The sequence below is a fragment of the Choloepus didactylus genome, chromosome 10 (assembly GCF_015220235.1).
Source record: "Choloepus didactylus isolate mChoDid1 chromosome 10, mChoDid1.pri, whole genome shotgun sequence".
Taxonomy (NCBI): Eukaryota; Metazoa; Chordata; class Mammalia; order Pilosa; family Megalonychidae; genus Choloepus; species Choloepus didactylus.
In genome coordinates this window covers 78,095,214-78,118,735 of record NC_051316.1, presented here as the reverse complement: position 1 = coordinate 78,118,735, position 23,522 = coordinate 78,095,214, and the positions used below count along the sequence as shown (strand labels likewise).

The 23,522-nt window shown below is 37.3% G+C and overlaps 1 protein-coding gene and 1 pseudogene across 7 annotated transcripts in view; both read left to right on the top strand.

Moving 5' to 3' along the window:
- Positions 1–23,522, top strand: part of LINGO2 (leucine rich repeat and Ig domain containing 2) — a 1,372,285-nt gene that overhangs the window by 80,048 nt on the left and 1,268,715 nt on the right. The window lies entirely within an intron of this gene.
- Positions 6,304–9,029, top strand: LOC119504917 (annotated as a pseudogene).

The window sequence follows — 23,522 nt, the reverse complement described above, 5'->3', positions numbered from 1 at the left end:
TAAAGGGATTATACATTTTGACTAAGTAGGATTAATGCAGGTATGCCAGGTGATTCAACATAAAAAAAAGTGTAATAGACCATATTAATAAAATTTAAAAAAGAAACCATGATTGTCTCAATTGTTGAGAAAATGTTTTTTACAAAATCCAGCACCCTTTTTTGATAAAAACAATCAGAAAACTAGGAATAGAAGAGAACCTCATCAACATGATAAAGGACACATATGAAAAACCCACAGCTAATATCATGTTCAACAGTGAAAGACTGAAAGCTTTCCCCCATAAGGTGAGAAACAAGATAAAGATGCCTGCATTTACCACTGCTATTAAGCATTTAACTGGAAGTTCAAGCCAGAGCCAACTGTACAAGTAAAAGAAATAAAGGACACGCAATTTGGAAAGTGAAAAGTAAAACTTTCCGTGGTCACAGATGACATGATCCAATATATAGAAAACCCCAATGAACCTACAAGAAAGCTAATAGAGCTAATAGATTCAGCAAAGTTGCAGGGTACAAGTTCAACAAACAAAAATCAGAGGTGTTTCTATAAACTGGCAATGAACATTCTGAAAGGAAAGTCAAGAAAACATTTCCATTTATAATACCATCTGCAAGAATAACATATCTAGGAATGAATTTAACCAATATGTAAAGGATTTGTATGTGAAAACCTACAAATCATCCTGAAATAAATTAAAGGAGACTTAACTAAATGAAAATATATTCATGCTTAAGGACTGGAATAATTACTATTGTTAAGATGTCAGTTTTGCCCAAAGGAATTTACAGATTCATTGCCATCCTAATCAAAATTCCAACAGACTTCTTTGCAGAAAAGGAAAAACATTTCATGAAATTCATATGGAAGGGACAGTGGCCTCCAATAGCCAAAACCATCTTGAAAAGGAAAAAACAAAATTAGAGGACTCGTAGTTCCCAATTTCAAAACTTCTTACATATCTGTAATCAAAGGATCATGGTACTGATAAAAAGACAGACATATAGACTGATAGGATAGAATTGAGTGTAGAAATAAACTCATGCATATAAGGTCATTAGATTTTTGACAAGGGGACCAAGTCTACTCAATGGGGAAGGAATAGTCTCTTCAAGAAATGGTGCTGGAAAAATTCAATGTGATTATGATTAGTTAATAATATGCAATAAATTATTTAACCTACTTAAAAACGAAAATTTTTATTTAAATAGTTTTATGAAGTATATTTTCATCCTGAAAAGGAATATTTTCATCTCAAATAGATTTTATCTATGTAAGGAGACTAATATAAAGGTGTGCTATAAGGAGGATCAAATGAGTAGAAAGGCTGCTGGAAAACCATCAGGGAGGGAAATTAAACCTGGCTGAGAGAAGAAAGTAGAGACAAAGGAAAAATAATAGAGATGGAAGCTAGGTTACAGGTTCAGGGTTGGGGTGGGGACTTAAGGCATAAGGGTTGCAGGGTTTTTGTTTGGGGTGGTAGAAAGCTTGGTGATGGTGACGGTAGCATGGCATTGTGTGTGTGATTAATGCTACTGAATTGTGTCCTCGGGAATGACTGAGACATGAAGTTTTATGTTGTATTTATGTTACTGCTATTAAAAAGAGAGAAAGAGTGATTAACCAGACAATGACAGTTAAATGCAATACATGATCCTGGGGTAGATCTCATCATGGAGGAGAAAATGCCCAAATGGACATTATTGAAGCAGCCGAAAAAACTGGGAATATAGACTATATGTTTTATATTAATGTTAAATTTCTTGAACTTGAAAACTGTATTTAGTGTGGTTACATAAGTAAATATCCTTGTTCTTCAGAATTATACATGGAAATATTAAATGGTAAAGGAGTATGATGTATGTAACCTACTTTGAAATGTTTAGAAGATAGATAGATAAATAGATAGCAGATGGATTGATATAACAAATGTGACACAATGTTAAAAGCCTAGAGCTCTTGGTAGGGGATATTGGAGTTCTCTGTGTTATTATTTTTTAATTATGTTTGCAACTTTTTAGAAGGTTGAGATTATTCCAGAAATAAAATTTTAAAAAGATAAATATATTTATGTCTATTAACTAACTCTGATATTAAAATGTAACCTTGAAATGTGAGGAAAAATGAACTTTTTTTCCCTTGCATTTCAAATTCTCAGTGATCACATTTTGAGATGTGATTTTTCTGTCCCACCTCTTTTACTTATATGAAGATACTGCTGCCAACTCACAGGAATTTGAGCTTGTACTTTGATCTGTTTTGCTAGTAACTGAAGATATGTTTATACCACTTTATCACTGATCATTACACAGTTTTCTACCTGAATTAGTGTATAACATTTGTCCATGGCACATGCTGAAACTTAAGAACCCACATGGGGATTAAATACTAATTCTGCCCATTAACTAGCATTTAACTAATCACAAGTTATAATTAATAGAGTGAATAGTATGCATACTGTACAGTATATAACCTACTTAAAAATAAATGTTTAAAAATAATATATTCAATGTGATTATGATTAGTTAATAGTATGCAATAAATTATTTAACCTACTTAAAAATGAAAATTTTTTTTTAAATAGTTTTAGGAAGTATATTTTCATCCTGAAAAGGAATATTTTAATCTCATATAGATTTTATCTTTGTAAGGAGACTAATATGAAGATGTGCTATAAGGAGAATCAAATGAGCAGAAAGGCTGATGGAAGACCATCATGGAGGGAAAGTAAATCTGGTTGAGAAAAAAAAGTAGAGACAAAGGAAAAATATGACTGCCATAAAAAGAGGCAGGAACTCCAGTGGTGAGGGCTTCTGCAAGTCTGCTGCTTCTGTGTTTTGTAGCCTCCAGTGGAGTTGATCAGAGAGGACCCCAGACTGCTCAGTTACCAGAAGCCTCTGGAGGTTAGCAAGTAGAAAGTTCACAACTTCTCTGAGAAGGAACATAAGCCAGGACTAGACCTCAAGAAAGGGGAAGAATTGACTGGGGCTATAACGAAAGGAAATTTGGGAGTATTTCCTAGATTCAACCATGCATTGGAGACTTGAGAATAACAGTGAATGGCCCTCAAATTTTCCACTGTTGCTTAGAAGAAGGGATAAAATGATAGTATTTGCAAGGCAGACAAATGGATGTTTCTAATTGAAACTGTATAGGTAAAAGCTAGTCATCTAAAACTTAATATAGATTGTACTGTGTAATGTATTCTGTTGATTTAATCTCTTAACATCACTTTTGATAAGATTACTTGTTTTTATTTCAGATATTCCCAGCTGTGTTTGAGCTTAGCCATTGAAGGGTATTGTTAAAGAGAAAGAACTCCCTATAGCACATTATCTGAAGAGAAATTTTGAAAGATTACATTGATTACGATGCAATATCTGTTTTTACCAAAATAGATCTGGGTAAATACAAAATCATCCTCTCTCTCTCTCTCTGTCTCTGTCTGTCTCTCTCTCTCTCACTCTCTCTCTCTCTCTCACACACACACAATCATTATTTTTGGAATAATGAATTAAAAATAAAATGAGCTGTACTGAATTAGAAAAACTAAAAAAATGGACCAGATTTTTCTTCTGGTTCAGAATTGTTATGATATTCTTATTCCTAGTATGCTTCTACCAGTGAAGTTTTAACTTTGCTTAAGGAAACAGGAAGCTTCAGTGATCCATTAATTCTCTGTGAATTTTATCTAGAGGTGTTTAGGAATTAGCATCTGTCACCACAAGGACCCACTTCTGTTACAATCAATACAATATACTCAACTTCTAGAAATTCTTAATTTAGCAGGTGAGGTAGAATTAATTAAAATATAAAAAGTACTTTTTCAGATTCAAGTACGATATAGTTAAGCTTTAAACATTTGTGTGTTGTAAGGAGTACGGATCTTTATATAGATAGGTATGGCAAGGACGAGTGACAGCAGAGATGTGTGAAAGAGAAGTTATTACAACTTCCAGGTCCTAGAACAGAGAGGAGTGGCACACCCCGCAGGATTACATGGGGAAACACATTGGTAGTGCAGGCTTAACCAAACAGGCAGGGAACAAGTTAGAGTGGATGTGGACACTATTACTTTATAGTGTTGTTTGGGTGGAGGTGGAGCTGGAGCGGTTGGTCAAGCAGGAGTGGTGACTGGGGAGTTCGGTGATCTGGGAATTTGTATTTGACTTTTTTTTGCAGGGGTGCAAATCCAGGTAGAAAGTGAGGAGGTGAGGGAGAAGCTGCTTATACTGTAGAAGCAGGTGTCAGGGGTGGTCACTGAGGGATATAAGAGTCTAAGATGCTGGGTTATAACAATAGGGCAAAAGCCCCTTATGTTACTACTGATCTCTGTGCTGAGGCAGCATGACAGGTTTTAAGTCCCTATTTTATTTTAATTTACTACAATTTGAAAAACACCAGCCCCCTCAGATTTATTGATTGATTTATTTTACTTGATAGATAATTGCTCTTTGTTATTCTTGTAGAGCAAAATCCTATGTGATCACATTTGTGGGGCAAATTGTCTCCATTACCCTGACCATTACAATTGCTGTAGAAACCAGCAGGATTTTCCATATGCCATAGATAACTATAAGGCAGAGTGTATGCATTTAAGTTTTCTATGATTAAATATAACATTGTGCTTTTTGCTTCATTACTTTTTGTTCTGTCTAGGAATTGAAGTATAGGGCACAGTCCAAATTTAGAGGAAATGAGGATGTTTTATATAAAATGATTGCTAAAGATGCAGAATGTGGTAGAAATTAAATCAGTGGAATGGAAGGAGATGACACTATAAAATGGTCAGATTATAGTGGGACTACTGTACAGGGACCAAAGATTTAATTTCAACCCTATCACTTATTATCTCTGTAGCACTGGAAAAGTTACTTAACCTCCCAGTCTCTTTCTTCATCTCGCTGTGTGGAAGGGTGAGATTGAATGAGGCCACATGTGAAAATTGCTTTGGCAAACAGTAAAAGCTTAAAACTTGAAAAATAGTTCTCTTCTCTCAGTGAAATGGCTCATGTCTTACAGGAGAGAATTAGCTAGCTCTGTAAAATCATGGTATATTTTAAGGAGATGGATATCATTGGTAATTAAAATGATATCAAGAAAAGTTTAGAATTCAAGTAATACACTTTTAGTATTAAAAAAGGACATATACTTTGGGATAGGATTTTCATCATCCTCAGCAGCACACTAAAGGTTATTACTATTCATCTATAAAATAAATGCAATTAAAAATCATTGTTAAAAATTTGGCTACTATGCAGAGATAACGTCAGCACAATGAAATGCTTTTCTTTTTAAAATCTACAGTGCTGCTGTAAATATAGGGATTATTGGGAAATATTTTTTGGAGATTGGCTAATGAATCACTAAAGAATTTTAGAGGTAATCACCCTTATTAAATACCTTATTTTGTTTAATATTCTGTATGTTCATGTAGTTTGCAGAGGCTTTAATTTGTGGTGGTTTAAATAAAAAGAACTGAGATGTTCAGTTTTACAAGCAAGTAAGAGGCAAATACAATGCAGTGTATTTGTAGAAAAATTATGGGTTGCCCATAGAAAGAAATGTGGTCTCAATGTTTTAAAATGCAAAATATCACATATACCATTCTCATTATAGAATATCTAGATGTGTTTATGATACTTTGGAAATATTTGGAAGATAATTAATAATTCCTGTAGATTTGTTTGGACTCTCAGAAGGTTGGATCTAAAAAAGAAGTGTAGGCATTGCTTCCAGAGACTGCAAACATAAATAGGTCTGAAATTATCATAGCTCATTGCTTTTTGTGATGCCTCTTGCATATAGATTACTCAGAAATAATGGTTGAAAGTGAATCAAAGTAAGGGATGGTATTTCCACTTTTGCTAAATTTGTGTGCTTATTAAACTTGGAGAACAGAAAATAGATTACAGTAAAGCAAAAGTAGGACAGGTCTAGAAATAGACACACAATGAATTAGCTTTTAAAAAGACCAAGATGAATAAGTCCTATACTATAGTGACACAGATTTCAAATCTGAAATACTTCTCAAATCTTAACTCCCTTATAGGTTGCTTTGATCTCAGATAGCTGGTATTATGCTATTCTCTCATTAAGCTTAGAATACATTGTTTACCTTTTTTTAAAATTGTCTTTGTGAATAAACATTCCAAACCAAATATTCAATATGAAGAATACATTCAATGTGGGAAATATGCAAAATATATATTAGTATGTATTAAAATATATACCCCCGGGGTGTCAGTTTGGAGGAGACTGAGTATTCTACCTTGTAAATACTGGTGTTTGTATATACCATAAATGATGACATCAGTGGGCCCTAACCAAGCCCGGGGAAACTGGGAACAACCTCAAAACCAAAACCAGACACAGCACAAGCTGCAGCCACAGGCCACTGCAGGACAAATTCGACTTGTGCAGCTGATTTCAGACAATAATGATGCTGACTTTGAGGAGAAGGTAAAATGATTGATGTGTCACTGACAAGAACCAGGATGAATGTGTGATTGCTTTACATGATTGCAATGGAGATGTCAACAGAGCCATCATTGTACTGCTGGAAGGAAACCCAGACCTGCATTCCTGGAGATGATTGGAAAGAAGAAGGGAGTCTTGGGACAGAAGGATCATGGCCAGATGGAATCTGACAAGGAAGGCAAAGAAAATCGAGATCAGGACAGAGACTATAGTCGATCACATGGTGGGCCACCAAGATGGGGGAGAGGTGCCAGCCATGGACGAGAGTTTTGGGGACAAGAAAATGGATTAGATGGCACCAAGAATCGAGGGCCTTCTGGAAGAGGCACAGAACGAGGAAGAAGGGGCTGTGGCCAAGGCAGAGGTGGTTCTGGTAGGTGGGGAGGAAGGTTTTCTGCTCAAGGAATGGGAATTTTTAACCCACCTGATTATGCAGTCAGCCGATACTGATGATAACTATGGCAGTCGAAGCGGCAGTACATGGAGCAACACTGGCCACTTTGAACCAGATGATGGGAGGAGTGCATGGAGGACTGCAATAGTGGAGTGGGGAACTGAAGACTGGAACGAAGATCTCTTTGAGACCAAGGTCTTCACTGCCTCTAATGTGTCTTCATTGCCTCTGCCTGCGGAGAATGTGACAATCACTGTTGGTAAGAGAATTGACCTTGCTGTTCTGTTGGGAAAGACAATCTTCGATGGAGAATGATTCATCTAATCTGGATCCATCTCAGGCCCTGGCTCAGTTGACAGCTCAGCATTCTCAATCTGGAAGCACCACCACCTCCTCTTGGGACATGGGCTCGACCACACAATCCCCATTGCTGGTGCAGTGTGATTTGAGGAACCCAAATGATTCAACAGTGCACAGCCCCTTTACAAAGCACCAGGCCTTTACCCCATCTTCCACCCATGATGGAAGTGTTCCTTCAGGAGAAGCCACCTGCAGTGGCTACATCCACAGCTGCACCTCTACCTCCCTCTTCTCCTCTCAAGCAAATCCACCTTGGCTCCACAGATGTCTCTTGGATCTTCAGACAACCAGTCCTTCAGTCCTCAGCCAGCTCAGCAAAAACTGAAACAGCAGAAGAAAAAAGCCTCCTTGACTTCAAAGATTCCTGCTTTGGCTGTGGAGATGCCTGGCTCAGCAGCTATCTCAGGGCTAAACCTGCAGTTTGGGGCATTGCAGTTTGGATCAGAGCCTGTCCTTTCTGATTATGAGTCCACCCCCACCGTGAGCGCCTCTTCCAGCCAGGCTCCAAGTAGGCTGTATACCAGCATGGCCAGTGAATCTTCATCCACAGTTTCATCTAACCAGAGTCAGGAGTCCAGTTATCAGAGTGGCCCAATTCAGTCAACAACCTATACCTCCTAAAATAGTGCTCAGGGCCCACTGTACAAACAGAGATCCACACAGACTTGGCGGTACCTCAGCTCCATCTCTTTGTCACCCCAAAAGGACCTGACTCAGGCAAAGAATGGCTTTGGTTCTGTGTGGGCCATGCAGTTACAAACCACACAATCCATTGAAGGTGCTACAGGCTCTGCAGTGAAATCAGACTCACCTTCCACTTCTAGCATCCCTCCTCTCAGTGAAGCAGTATCTGCAGCTTCCTTACTGACAACAACCAATCAGCACTCATCCTCCTTGGGTGGCTTGAACCATAGTGAGGAGATTCCAGATACTACCACCACACCACACAGCAGCACATTATCTACTCAGCAGAATACCCTTTCATCATCAACATCTTCTGGGCGAACTTTGACATCCACTCTTTTGCACACAAGCGTGGAGAGTGAGGCCAATCTCCATTCTTCCTCCAGCACTTTCTCCACCTCATCTAGCACAGTCTCTGTACCTCCCCCAGTGGTCAGTGTCTCCTCCAGTCTCAATAGTGGCAGTAGCCAGGGACTCAGCCTAGGGAGCAACTCCACTGTCACAGCCTCAACTTGAAGCACCCTTACTATGACTTCAGGAAAAGCTCCTCCCAACCTCCCTCCTGGGATCTCGCCATTGTTGCCTAATCTGTATATTATGGCTCCAGGGCTGTATGGGTATGATGACTTGCAGATGCTTCAGACAAGATTTCCTCTGGATTACTACAGCATCCCATTCCCCACACCTACCACTCTGCTGACTGAGAGGGATGGTAGCCTGGTCAGCAACATTTATTCTGGTGACCTTACAAAGTTTGGCCGTGGGGATGCCTCCTCCCCAGCCTCGGCCACAATCTTGCCCAACCCCAACAGAACCAGATGCAGACTCACCACACCATGCAGCAGACATTCCTGAACCTGGCGCTACTTCCTGGCTACAGTTACACCAGCCTGCCATACTACACAGGGGTCCCGGACCTCCCTAGCACCTTCTAGTATCGGCCTGCTGTGTTCCTTGTGGCTCCTACCTCTTCCAAGCAGCATGGTGTGAATGTCAGTATGAATGCATCGACCACACCTTTCCAACAGCCAATTGGTATGGGTCTCATGGATTCAACACTGGAAGAAAATATCCACCTTCTTACAAGCATTTCTGGACAGCTGAGAGCTAATTTGGCCCTTGACTGGGGCTGTGTTTGTGTGTGTGTATAAATTTGCACTGAAGTCTTGTTTTAGAAACCAGACCACTGAGGAGAGCCTGCTAAGCTGAGGCCATGGCCTGTGTGGCTTGGGGAAATGAGTTGGTGGATACCTTCTGGGCTTTTGAACTTGCCGTTCCCCATTTCTCTCTCCCCCATGTGTCTGACCCTGTGTTACCCATTTCGAATTCAAGTGGTGCACCACCTCCAAAGCATCAGTGCACATGCCTGCTGTTGCTTTTGATTTCTGGAAGGCATGCCATTTCAACTTGTAACAAAAATATTTGTAGTCTTCAATAAACTGTGGTATTTCCTTAGCTAAAATAAATGTGTGTGTGTGTGTGTGTGTGTGTATACACACATATACTTTATAATTCTCTAAAAAGTCCTAGTGCTGCTTTTGTGTTCATTTTTGAACATCTTACTAATGAAAATTATTAAAAAATAAGTGGCAGGACTTCCAGAGGTAGTAGTACAATATTGGTTCAATTACAAATAGAATATGGTATATGTGAGATTATTTATAGAGAATTTTCCAAATTATAAAATACAATAATATGATATATGTTCTTCTTTATGTTTTGTGTTTTAATACCAAGAATCTTACTGTTCCATGTAAAATATTACTTACAAAACAAAACAAAACTTCAATGTCAATGGATATCATTTGTTTACTCATATGTAATATTCAATTAAACCAACTCAAACTAATCCCAATGAAAAACCAAATAAATTTTGAAATATTTAAATTATTTAAATTTAGTTGAGAAAATTGTTCTAAGTCATGGAAATATATTTTTATTGATTTATTGATTGGTTTAAGCTAAAATATAGTATTTCTACTGTACAGAGACAGAAAACTACCATGAATATGGCATTTGTATGAGTCTTAAAAGACGGATTACAATTATGGTTTCCTTTTGTCCCATATATTTATGTTACTGGTGAAAATGGTGTGTTAAAAATGATCAAAGAAAACAACACAGTAGTTTCTTCTGCCTTCATTTGGAACAACTATAGAGCTATCATAGACTCTTGGATCTGGTTCAAGATATTTCTTGCTCAAATTTAGATGGGAAAAAAAGGAAAACATCTCTGGTAACAGCAGAATTAATTGGCCAGATGGACTTCCATCTCCACACCTGGATCATCACAGTGTGTGCCTAGAACAATCAAAATGTATGACTCATGACATTTGCACAATGTGAAATTATAATTACATGTAGGGGAAACTTGGAATACTATTTTTTCTCTGAGCAACAGCTGCTAGAAACTGCGACTCTTTGTAAAGGATCTACATATGCCTTTTAAATTAGAGAAATAAATAAAAAAGTGAACCATCTAACAAAAGAAAATAATCCTCAAAGGATATATAAGGCATTTTAGAACAAGATTTTTGTTCTAAACACATCAAGAACAATACAGATAGTAAAATATCGGGAGCCAAAACAAGGTAAAAAATGGTCAAAATAAAATATAAAAAAATGTGTATGCATGCTGAAAAAAACAATAATCTTCAGTATAGTAGATAGTCATCAAAATTTTTTTTTGCGTGCCTAGTTTTTATTTTCACCTCTTTATTAGCATCTTGGTGGGAGGGTACTTCCTGGTGACTACCTACTGGAAGTCAATCGGCCACATCATCCCTCCTCACTACACAGAGGGACATGTGAGAGGCTCAGCCAGTCAGCTACACTCTCACAAGACTTTGACTCTTGAGCAGGTGATGTCAAGGAGAGAAAAGCCATCCACTCTAGTGATGGTGGAGGCGATGAGCTCTTAGTGGATCGTAACTGTTCTGAGATTGCTGCTGTGGTTTCTCCTAATTGTCTTCCAGAGCTATCTTGACATGAGCCAGTTCTGAGAACTGAGCTACATGTTTCCAATACACTTCTAAGAAATTCCTTTTTCTTAAATTAGCTAGATTCAGTTTCTGCTACTTTCAACTAGTAACTCTGACTGATGAAGTTTTAAAGTTATTAATTTAATATTGGCTTAAGTTTAATTTATCCTGTTATTTCCATGGGATGAAATGTGTGAAACTTTCTAGTCCAAAGAATCTTTGAAACAATTGAAAAAATATCTGTTTATGAATCCATCTGTCCATCTACATGTATACACTATCATTAGACTCCAGTTTCTTTTTATAGTCTTGCAAACAACAGTAGGAAAAAATTCTCATAAAGGATTGGCAATAATAAGGTTATAACAATATTTGTAACTTGTATTACTTATTTATTGCTGCATAACAAATTACCCAAACCCTAGTGCTTTAAAACAGCAATGTTTATCATCTCTCAGTTTATGCATGTTAGGAATTTGCATGTGGCTTAACTGTGTCCTCTGACTTGAAGCCTCTCACAAAGCTGTTAGCAAGTTGTAGACTGGGGCTGCAGTCATTTTGAGCCTTGACTGGGGAGGAATCTGCGTCTAAGTTTACTCACGTGGTTTTTGGCTGGATTCAATTCCTCACGGGCTGTTGGGCTGAAGGTCTCAGTTCCACTCTGGTTGTTGGCTTGAGGCTGCCCTGAGTTCCTTGCTTGTGAGTCTCTCCATAGAACTGCTCACATAAGAGCAGCTGGCGTCATCAAAGTGAGCACGCAAGAAGGGTATGCATGCAAGATAGAAGTCACAATGTTTAGAAACCTAATTTCAGAAGTGCCGTCTCGTCATTTTTGCCATATTCTGTTTGTTAGAAATAAGTTAATAGTCCAGTCCATCTGTGGGAGGGGATTTCAGAGGGTGAGGGTAACAGACGGTGAGGCTCATTGGGGGGCCTTTTCAGAAGATGCCTGCCACAGAACTTGTGTACTTATTTTGGAATATCTAAGTGTAAAAGAGAATTATATGGCAAATCATTTGTGCTTTAGTGAATTTCTGTGATCTTGGATAAATCATGTAGCCACTCTGAGGTGTGTAGTCTTCATTTACAGAATGCAGGTTAACAGTGCCTGTCTCATGGGGCATATAACGAATGGGAGAAAGCTTTTAAACTGCAAAGCACTCCACAAATGACTGATAGATATTATTAATGTGCTATGTGCTCACCTGGGTTTCATTCTTGAGTAAATTATTTGAGTAACCATCCCTCCTGGAGAATTTAAGAAAAAAATGTGTCAAATATGGAGAAGTAAAATAAAAAAAAAACAAAACATTTTTTACAGTGGGAAAATATATATTGCTTAATCAACAGTTGTATAGGAAAACATGGGATAAGTATGTAAACCTGCAAATAGTTCTCTTTGACTAGAGATAAGTGAAGAGTAATGATGGGAAGTAATCTCAGAAATGTAATTTGGCCCTTGGGTGTTTGGCCAGGTGGTCTGGAGTTTTCCAAAGGACCTTAGGGAGCCATTAAAGATTTCTGAGCAAAAAATTGACATGAACAGATGTGTAGTTTGTGCAGATTTATCACATTCACCATGTTAATCATAAATTAAACCTAATGTCTCATATTTCAAGCACTGGCTATAGCTTCCATTTCTTTTTTTTCTTTCTCTTTTTTAGTTTTTTTTGTAGAAGAGTTTTATTTTCATGTAGTACTCTTTGACTGAGACTGAAGCAGAATAGGACTGTGTCTGGGAAGCATTATCAAGTAATCTGTAATTAGCTTTAATAGCCAAAGTGTCGGAAAAAAGATTGGTACTAGATTGAGAAAAAAAGAAAAACCTCACCCAATGCTAAATAACATTGCATGTACCAAGCATATATTATTTGCCAGGCTCTTTTGTTAGGATTTTATATGATTATCTCATTTTGTCTTCATAAGAGATCTACAAGGTCTGTGCTATTGTTATTTTCTCCATTTTATAGATCAGATCATAGAGGCACAGATCAATTCAATACCTAGCCTTCAGCCACATATCTAATAATTGGAGAAATCAGAGTTTGTAAATGGCAGTGTGACTCTAGAACCTTACTACTCTAAGTGCCATCTGCAGAGCAGCAGTTTCACATCTGCCATCACCTGGGAGCTTGATGAAAATACAGAATCTGAATCCTTCCCAGGTTTGCTCAGTCAAAGATCCTCAAGCAACTTGTAGGCAAATTAAAGATTTGAACAGCTTTTGCTCTCATGCCACTAGCCATTTTACTATACTGTATAAAGTCAGTGGCAGCCACTTACATAGAGGCTAAAAAATATCTGGGTCTTGTCATGAAGTTACTCCAAGACATATGCTCTCTCTTTGGACCATACAACTGAAGGTATCTAAAGCAGGAGTAATGTGATTTTACTTAAGAATCCTTCTCCTCCCCATACCCTCACCTAGTTTCTAAACTTTGATCTATTTTACTTGAGGGCTGATAAGTGTGACAACTAATGCATTATTAACGAGGTGAGGAACTGTGTGAACTGTGAAGTATTCAACCAAGATACATAAAATATAAGAACAGGAAGGAGTCCTAGGGCTTATTTAGCCCATCCCCTAAAATTACTGAACCTCAGAGGAAACTGAGGTTCAAGGGGGAATAGTCACAGTTATTGTTAAATGGTGGTATCCCTTGGAAATATCTGAAGCTGTGCTTTCATCTTTACCCTTCAAAAATTTCAAGAGACAGGTAAAGTTATAAAACAACCCTTTGCTGTACAGGAATCAGACAGTTGAAATTGAGGATACTTTTCTAAAGTGCTGATTCTTTGGGCTTTTTATGTATTTTCTTGTAGTGGGAAAAAGGTGATTTTAGTGAGATCGAATAATTGAAGTTGTCAGAACAGATTTATCAATATATGAATATATCCTTCATTGATTCACTTACTAATTCACTTATCCACTGAAGACATTTTTATTGAGCTCTTACAAATGATTTGCACTATAGCAGATTTGTTTGAGATGTTTTAGGACAGCCAAGATAATGTGTGTGTCAACTAAGCACTTGCATTTATGGATCTGAATGTGGAATGGAGATGCTTATTTGGAACTGAACATTTGAAGCCATGGCTGTGCATGATATCATTCAGGAGTGTGTGAGTGTGTGCAAAATGAGAACGGAAGTGGGATGTGTACTTATTCCTGGGTAAGAGCAAATTGAGAAGTTGCCCATGGAGATAACTGAAAAACAGCAGCAAGAAAGGAGGGAAAAACACCAGGAGAGAGAAGTGCTAAAGAATTCAATGATGAAGACTTGTTTTAAGATGAAAGGTGTAAGCATCCATATCAAGTCCTCCTTAAAAATCAGGTAATAGAAAGACTAAATTTCAATTTAACTTTTCAAAAAACATAACCCTAGAGGGAATGATTTCTGAGTAGTGGAAGAAGCAAAAGGAATGCAAGGGAGGTTGAGAAGTAGAGACAACATTTGTAAACCAAATTTTTAAGAAGCAGACTTCTTAAGAGGAGAGAGAGAATTGTAGTAGAGACTTCTGGAATGAGAGGTTTTTCATGATTATGAAATTATGGAAGTTTAAACAGATCATAAGCTTAAGGGAAAAAAAACTCATTTTTTTTGAAGATTCGTGGAGTGGCAAAATCCAGGTCATGCCTGTCTTTCTTTCCAGATTTCCATCTTGGATTAGTAATATGTTTAGGCATTTCCTTGGGATGGGTAGTAGAGGGTAGAAGGGGAGAGTGGACAGGAAGTGAAAAGAATCTCAAACTGGCAATTGGTAGAGGAGGTTTGTTTCAGTAGCCAGCTAAAAGTCAGGTGATTCAAAGGACTTTTGAAAGTTAAATGCCTAACTGTCCTCTTTTCTTGGAAATTATTTTGAAGGCAGTATCTTTCCTGGAGAAGAGAGGAAGCTTTCTTTCCCCTGTGTTGGGAATAGCATGAGATTTGCCTCCTTATGTGTATAAAGGGAAGAAATTAGTAATTGACACAACGAATAAATGAAGATACTGGCTATACACATTTTCAGTATCAGCTATTGAGTGTTCTTATCACATGCAGACAATACTATAGAACCCAGTAGAGTAATTAACTTAGAAATATATTCACCCTCATTTATACTAAAAATTTTAAATGAAAACAGCAAGATTAATTGTGACCTATCAAATAGAACAGGAATTAGAAATTTTTTTAAAGCTGACAAGTTAAACTCTAACATACACTAGTATAAGAAAAGTAAGTTGCTGCAACTACTTTAATACTCCTGGAAGATGATGTGTATCTAAAAATCTCCACGATTCACAACTTTGTTTTGACACTGTAAATTTATTTTCAGGAATACATCTAAGAGAACTAAAATATATGTTTACAAGGATGTTAATCAACATATTATAAATAACATTTATAATTTGAATAGCATTATAAAACAAGGGAATGACTAAATTATGATAAAATAATGGTGGATTAACAAACATCAAATATAACTCCCTGAAATTGTTTGATGACGTTGGAAATTCTCATGACACAATGTTGAGTGGAAAAAAACACTGTCTGCCTGCCTAGCTGCATAGCTATCCACACAGCCAAATTGATTAATCAATGCCTATTATATATGTGACCCATGTATACACAGAAAATATGACTAAATGAAGTAAGCCAAAAGTTCATTACACTATTTTCTCCCAAGTTGTGAGACTATGCATATTTTCCAAATTTTATACAATGGGAATGAATTTCTTTGCTAAAAAATAAAGTTCTTTATTTTTTTTTTTAAAAAGGGTTTTAAGAAACAAATAATGATGTGTGAGGGAGTGCTAAAAATAGTGTTTTCAAAGAGATTTTTCCCAACATATTTAACTTTCTGTGAAAATTCCTTTTACGGTTACTGAGATATTGATTCTAAGTAAGAAAGTTAGTTGGAACACAACAATTTTGCATTGTTTTATTTGGTACCAAACTGAATACACCAATGGAATAATAAAGCCATAATCATTATCAATTATAATTTGAAGGACTGGCTTTAACCATATTGTTATCAAAAAGAAAGCAGTGGGATCATTGTTCATGTTTATGACCCATGCGGTAAACTGTAGTTGTTAAAGCCATTAAGTGGAGAGCCTTACATTGTTAATTTTGATAGCAATGACTCTTCCTCTTCTGAAAGTCTGTGACTCTAGTGAGGGAAAGAGGGAGCTCTTTTTAAGCCATCCTGTTTAGCAGATGGGCCATTAATTGGATCTCATTGCATTCAGGGTCCAAATAAGGTTTTGTGTGGTGTTAATAAACATGACTCTTGGGATATTTTGTTTTTTGTTTGGAAATAAAAAGCTACTCATGTTGCAATGGCAGTAGAATTGAAGGTGATGAATTAGAAACTTTTGAGAATGTTCTTTAGCAACTAGAAGATAATGTAGAGCCGTTTCTGGCAAGTGTTTCCCTATTGTTGGCAGGAAACGAATGTGTTAGGTACGTGGACTAGTACGGACGATATTTTTCCCTTGAAATTTTGCAGTTTTTATGTTGTGTAAATGTTATTGGCAAGGAGGCAGGAACAGCTTCTCCACTTAGTCATGTGTGATGCTGGACAATTCTCTTGCTTGGAGTGTCCACATTTCTAATGATTGTTTTAATTACTAAATGAAATTATAGCTTTCAAGGTGCTTTAATATAGAGGGGGGATATGTAAGAGAAAGATTGTTATTAGTGATAAACTTGATTTATGTTTAGGGAAAAGAAAATAAACCATATGAGAAATATATGAACCAGTCATTAAAAAATAGCTGAGAAATAATGTGGTATAGCATTCCACCTCTTTTGCTTTTAATACCAGCTAGTATGTTGTAAGAATTATTGTTTTTATACCTAAAGAATGCTTTTATAGAAATAGTGGCCTGGATTATGTCTTCAGCATAATGTTTACTGAACACCCATTAATGGTTTGAGACGGTTTAATCAGGCCATGTCATAATAACAGACTGGGAGTAGTGGAAAGTTGGAGGCAGGTAAACCCAGGTAGGTGGCAATTGACATGGTCTATTTGTGAAATAATGGGGGCCTGAATGCTCGTAGATAATCTACCATGAGAAAGTCAATCAATATATGTTTATTGAAATTCCAGTGTGTGCAGGGTGCTGGGCCAGTGCTGGTTCTTACCCAGATAATTAACTTCATGAGATTTTGCTGCCTCATTCCCCATCTTTTGCCACTGCTGGGTGAGCCTGAAGTAGGGAATCACCTTGGCTTCCTAGAGAGCTTTGACAGTACTTTCACCACAAGGTTATTTAAATGAATGAAGTTAGTATGTTCTAAAACAGTGAGTGTGCTTTCATATATTGCCCTTGCCAGCAGAACGCCAGGTGTGAATGTCCTTCACTTCTCTCATGGTCACTGAAGGGAGTGGGTTGGATTTTTCTGTTTCCTTCCTCCCTTCCTCCCTTCCTCTCATCATCGATTCCTCCCTCCCTTCCTCTCTCCCTCCCTCTTATCTTCCTTCCTTCCCTCCTTCCCTCCCTCCTTATCTCCTTCTCCCTTTCTCTCTTTCTCTCTTTTCCAATGGTTTTCATATGTGGCACCTTCACTTACCCCTGAGCTTCAGGCTTTCTAGAACTTACAGTTGATTCTAGCATCTCCAGAATCTGGAGCTAAATGTTTAATTCCTTCAAAGTATGTTAGTCATAATTCTCACTCTCCATGTAAAGAAATATAGAAAAGAAAGTTTCTTGTCCCACATGCTGCCAATTTCCCATTTTCTATGACTTCCCCTACCCCTCTACCCCACCCCTCAGCACCCCCCCACACCCCCCACCAGAAATAGGGGTATGCTGGTCTGGCTTAGAAGCTCTCTTTCTCTAACCTATGATAGAGACAGATATATTCTGTAACCTATGATACTTCTTCCTGCTTTGTCTCTTGCCCCTAATTAAAAACTTGCTATATATTAACTAATAATAGCTACTTTGTAAACATGATATGCATGCATATGCAACATAACAGTGAGCCTGTGTAAATGATAAATTCTTTTGTAATTCTGGCATCCTTTCTTATCTCATTTCCACTATCTCTGCTCTCCACAAACTTTTTTTTTTTTAATTCATTTTTATTGAGATACATTCACATACCATACAGTCATACAAAGCGTACATTCATTTGTTCACAGTACCATTATATAGTTGTGCGTTCATCACCGAAATTAATTTTTCAACATTTGCACTTACATATCCTTTTGGTTGTTTGTTTTTGTTTTTGTTTTTTTTTACAAAACAAATCGTACATTTGATTGTTCACAGTACCATTACATAGTTGTACATTCATCACCTAAATCAATCCCTGACACCTTCATTAGCACACACACAAAAATAACAAGAATAATAATTAGAGTGAAAAAGAGCAATTGAAGTAAAAAAGAACACTGGGTACCTTTGTCTGTTTGTTTCCTTCCCCTATTTTTCTACTCATCCATCCATAAACTAGACAAAGTGGAGTGTGCTCCTTATGGCTTTCCCAATCCCATTGTCACCCCTCATAAGCTACATTTTTATACAATTGTCTTCGAGATTCATGGGTTCTGGGTTGTAGTTTGATAGCTTCAGGTATCCACCACCAGCTACCCCAATTCTTTAGAACCTAAAAAGGGTTGTCTAAAGTGTGCGTAAGACTGCCCACCAGAGTGAACTCTCGGCTCCTTTTGGAATCTCTCTGCCACTGAAGCTTATTTCATTTCCTTTCACATCCCCCTTTTGGTCAAGAAGATGTTCTCCGTCCCACGATGCCAGGTCTACATTCCTACCTGGGAGTCATATTCCACGTTGCCAGGGAGATTCACTCCCCTGGGTGTCTGATCCCACGTAGGGGGGAGGGCAGTGATTTCACCTTTCAAGTTGGCTTAGCTAGAGAGAGAGGGCCACATCTTAGCAACAAAGAGGCATTCGGGAGGAGGCTCTTAGGCACAAATATAGGGAGGCCTAGCCTCTCCTGTGCAGCAACCGTCTTCCCAAGGGTAAAACCTATGGTAGAGGGCTCAACCCATCAAACCACCAGTCCCCTATGTTTGTGGTCATGTTAGCAACGATTGAGGTGGGGTAGGCCAATACCCCTGCATTCTCCACAGGCTCCTTAAGGGGGCACTACATATTCCGCCCCCGCTTTATTTTTTACCTTTTTTTTTTCTTTTTTTAATCAACTGTATGAAGAAGAAGAAAAAAAAATACAATAAAAGAACATTTCAAAGAGACCATAACAAGGGAGTAAGAAAAAGACAACTAACCTAAGATAACTGCTTTACTTCCAACCTGTTCCTACTTTACGCCAAGAAAGTTACCTGAAATAACAGCATTTCTGTGAACTTGTTCCTACTATATCCATCAGAAATTAACAGACCATAGTCATTCCTGGGCATCCCCAGAACGTTAAATAGCTTATCTGTTCTTCTTGGATTATTGTTCCCCCTTCCGTAATTGCTCTCTATCGCTAGTTCCCCTACATTCTACATTATAAACCATTTGTTTTACATTTTTCAAAGTTCACATTAGTGGTAGCATATAATATTTCTCTTTTAGTGCCTGGCTTATTTCACTCAGCATTATGTCTTCAAGGTTCATCCATGTTGTCATATGTTTCACGAGATCGTTCCTTCTTACTGCCGTGTAGTATTCCATCGTGTGTATATACCACATTTTATTTATCCACTCATCTGTTGAGGGACATTTGGGTTGTTTCCATCTCTTGGCAATTGTGAATAATGCTGCTATGAACATTGGCGTGCAGATATCTGTTCGTGTCACTGCTTTCCGATCTTCCGGGTATATACCAAGAAGTGCAATCACTGGATCGAATGGTAACTCTATATCTAGTTTTCTAAGGAACTGCCAGACTGACTTCCATAGTGGCTGAACCATTATACAGTCCCACCAACAATGAATAAGAGTTCCAATTTCTCCACATCCTCTCCAGCATTTGTAGTTTCCTGTTTGTTAATGGCAGCCATTCTAATCGGTGTGAGATGGTATCTCATTGTGGTCTTAATTTGCATCTCTCTAATAGCTAGTGAAGCTGAACATATTTTCATGTGTTTCTTGGCGATTTGTATTTCCTCTTCAGAGAACTGTCTTTTCATATCTTTGCCCATTTTATAATTGGGCTGTCTGTACTATTGTCATTGAGTTGTAGGATTTCTTTATATATGCAAGATATCAGTCTTTTGTCAGATACATGGTTTCCAAAAATTTTTTCCCATTGAGTTGGCTGCCTCTTTACCTTTTTGAGAAATTCCTTTGAGGTACAGAAACTTCTAAGCTTGAGGAGTTCCCATTTATCTATTTTTCTTTTGTTGCTTGTGCCTTGGGTGTAAAGTCTAGGATGTGGCAGCCTAATACAAGGTCTTGAAGATGTTTTCCTACATTATCTTCTAGGAGTTTTATGGTACCTTCTTTTATATTGAGATCTTTCGTCCAATTTGAGTTAATTTTTGTGTAGGGTGTGAGGTAGGGGTCCTCTTTCATTCTTTTGAATATGGATATCCAACTCTCCCAGCCCCATTTGTTGAAAAGACCATTATGACTCAGTTCAGTGACTTTGGGGGCCTTATCAAAGATCAGTCGGCCATAGATCTGAGGGTCTATCTCTGAATTCTTAGTTCGATTCCATTGATCTATATGTCTATCTTTGTGCCAGTACCATGCTGTTTTGGCAACTGTGGCTTTATAATAAGCTTCAAAGTCAGGGAATGTAAATCCTCCCACTTCGTTTTTCTTTTTTAGAGTGTCTTTAGCAATTCGAGGCATCTTCCCTTTCCAAATAAATTTGATAACTAGCTTTTCCAAGTCTGCAAAGTAGGTTGATGGAATTTTGATTGGGATTGCATTGAATCTGTAGATGAGTTTGGGTAGAATTGACATCTTAATGACATTTAGCCTTCCTATCCATGAACATGGAATATTTTTCCATCTTTTAAGGTCCCCTTCTATTTCTTTTAGTAGAGTGATGTAGTTTTCTTTGTATAGGTCTTTTACATCTTTGGTTAAGTTTATTCCTAGGTACTTGATTTTTTTAGTTGCTATTGAAAATGGTATCTTTTTCTTGAGTGTCTCTTCAGTTTGTTCATTTCTAGCATATAGAAACATTACTGACTTATGTGCATTAACCTTGTATCCCGCTACTTTGCTAAATTTGTTTATTAGCTCTAGTAGCTGTATCGTCGATTTCTCAGGGTTTTCCAGATATAAGATCATATCATCTGCAAACAATGACAGTTTTACTTGTTCTTTTCCAATTTGGATGCCTTATATTACTTTGTCTTGCCAGATTGCCCTGGCTAGAACTTCCAGCACAATGTTGAATAACAGTGGTGACAGCGGGCATCCTTGTCTTGTTCCTGATCTTAGAGGGAAGGCTTTCAGTCTCTCACCATTGAGTGCTATGCTGGCTGTGGGTTTTTCATATATGCTCTTTATCATATTGAGGAAGTTTCCTTCATTTCCTACCTTTTGAAGTGTTTTTATCTAAAACGGATGTTGGATTTTGTCAAATGCTTTTTCAGCATCTATTGAGATGATCATTTGATTTTTCCCTTTCGAGTTTTTAATGTGTTGTAATACATTGATTGATTTTCTTATGTTGAACCATCCTTGCATGCCTGGAATGAACCCCACTTGGTCATGATGTATGATTTTTTTTAATGTGTCTTTGGATTCGATTTGCAAGTATTTTGTTGAGGATTTTTGCATCTATATTCATTAGGGAGATTGGCCGGTAGTTTTCCTTTTTCATAGCATCTTTGCCTGGTTTGGGTATTAGATTGATGTTAGCTTCATAAAATGAGTTAGGTAGTGTTCCATTTTCTTCAATGTTTTGAAAGAGTTTGAGTAAGATTGGTGTCAGTTCTTTCTGGAAAGTTTGGTAGAATTCCCCTGTGAAGCCATCTGGCCCTGGGCATTTATTTGTGGGAAGATTTTTGATGACTGATTGGATCTCTTTGCTTGTGATGGGTTGATTGAGGTCTTCTATTTCTTCTCTGGTCAGTTTAGGTTGTTCATATGTTTCCAGGAAATTGTCCATTTCCTCTGCATTATCCAGTTTGTTGCCATACAGTTATTCATAGTATCTTCTTATAATTTTTTTAATTTCTTCAGGATCTGCAGTTATGTCACCTTTTTCATTCATTATTTTGTTTATATGGGTCTTCTCTCTTTTTGATTTTGTCAGTCTAGCTAGGGGCTTGTCAATCTTGTTGATCTTCTCAAAGAACCAACTTTTGGTGATATTTATCCTCTCTATTGTTTTTTTGTTCTCTATGTGATTTATTTCTGCTTTAATCCTTGTTATTTCTTTTCTTGTACTTGGTTTAGGATTGGTTTGCTGTTCATTTTCTAGCTTCTTCAGTTGATCCATTAGTTCTTTGATTTTGGCTCTTTCTTTCTTTTTAATATATGCATTTAGTGCTATAAATTTCTCCCTCAGCACGGCTTTTGCTGCATCCCATAGGTTTTCGTATGTTGTGTTCTCATTTTCATTCATCTCTATATATTTAGCAATTTCTCTTGCTATTTCTTCTTTAACCTACTGATTGTTTAGGAGTGTGTTATGTAACCTCCAGGTATTTGTGAATTTTCTAAGTCTCTGATGGTTATTGACTTCTAATTGTATTCCATTGTGGTCAGAGAATGTGCTTTGAATAATTTCAATCTTTTTAAATTTATTGAGGCTTGTTTTATGTCCCAGCATATGATCTATTCTGGAGAAAGTTCCGTGAGCACTAGAGAAGTATGTGTATCCTGGTGATTTGGGATGTAATATCCTGTATATGTCTGTTAAATCTAATTCATTTATCAGATTGTTTAGGTTTTCAATTTCCTTATTGGTTTTCTGTCTGGTTGATCTATCTATAGGAGAGAGTGATGTGTTGAAGTCTCCCACAATTATTGTGGAAACATCAATTGCTTCCTTTAGTTTTGCCAGTGTTTCTTTCATGTATTTTGTGGCATCTTGATTGGGTGCATAGACATTTATGATTGTTATTTCTTCTTGTTGAATTGCCCCTTTTATTAGTATGTAGTGGCCTTCTTTGTCTCTCAAAACATCCCTGCATTTAAAGTCTATTTTATCTGAGATTAATATTGCTACACCTGCTTTCTTTTGGCTGTAGCTTGCATGAAATATTTTTTTCTATCCTTTCACTTTCAATTTCTTTGTGTCCCTGTGTCTAAGATGAGTCTCTTGTATGCAACATATTGATGGTTCATTTTTTTTGATCCATTCTGCGAATCTATATCTTTTAATTGGGGAATTTAATCCATTTACATTCAACGTTATAACCATGAAGGCATTTCTTGAATCAGCCATCTTATTCTTTGGTTTATGTTTGTCATATATATTTTTTCCCTCTGTCTATTAATATCCTTTATTGTACCCATACTGAACCTCTTTAGTACTGAACCTTTCTCCAAGTCTCTCTGTCCTTTCATTGTTTCTCTGTCTGTAGGGCTCTCTTTAGTATCTCCAGTAGGGCAGATCTCTTGTTGGCAAATTCTCTCAGCATTTGTTTGTCTGTGAAAAATTTAAGCTCTCCCTCAAATTTGAAGGAGGGCTTTGCTGGATAAAGGATTCCTGGTTGGAAATTTTTCTCTCGCAGAATTTTAAATATATCGT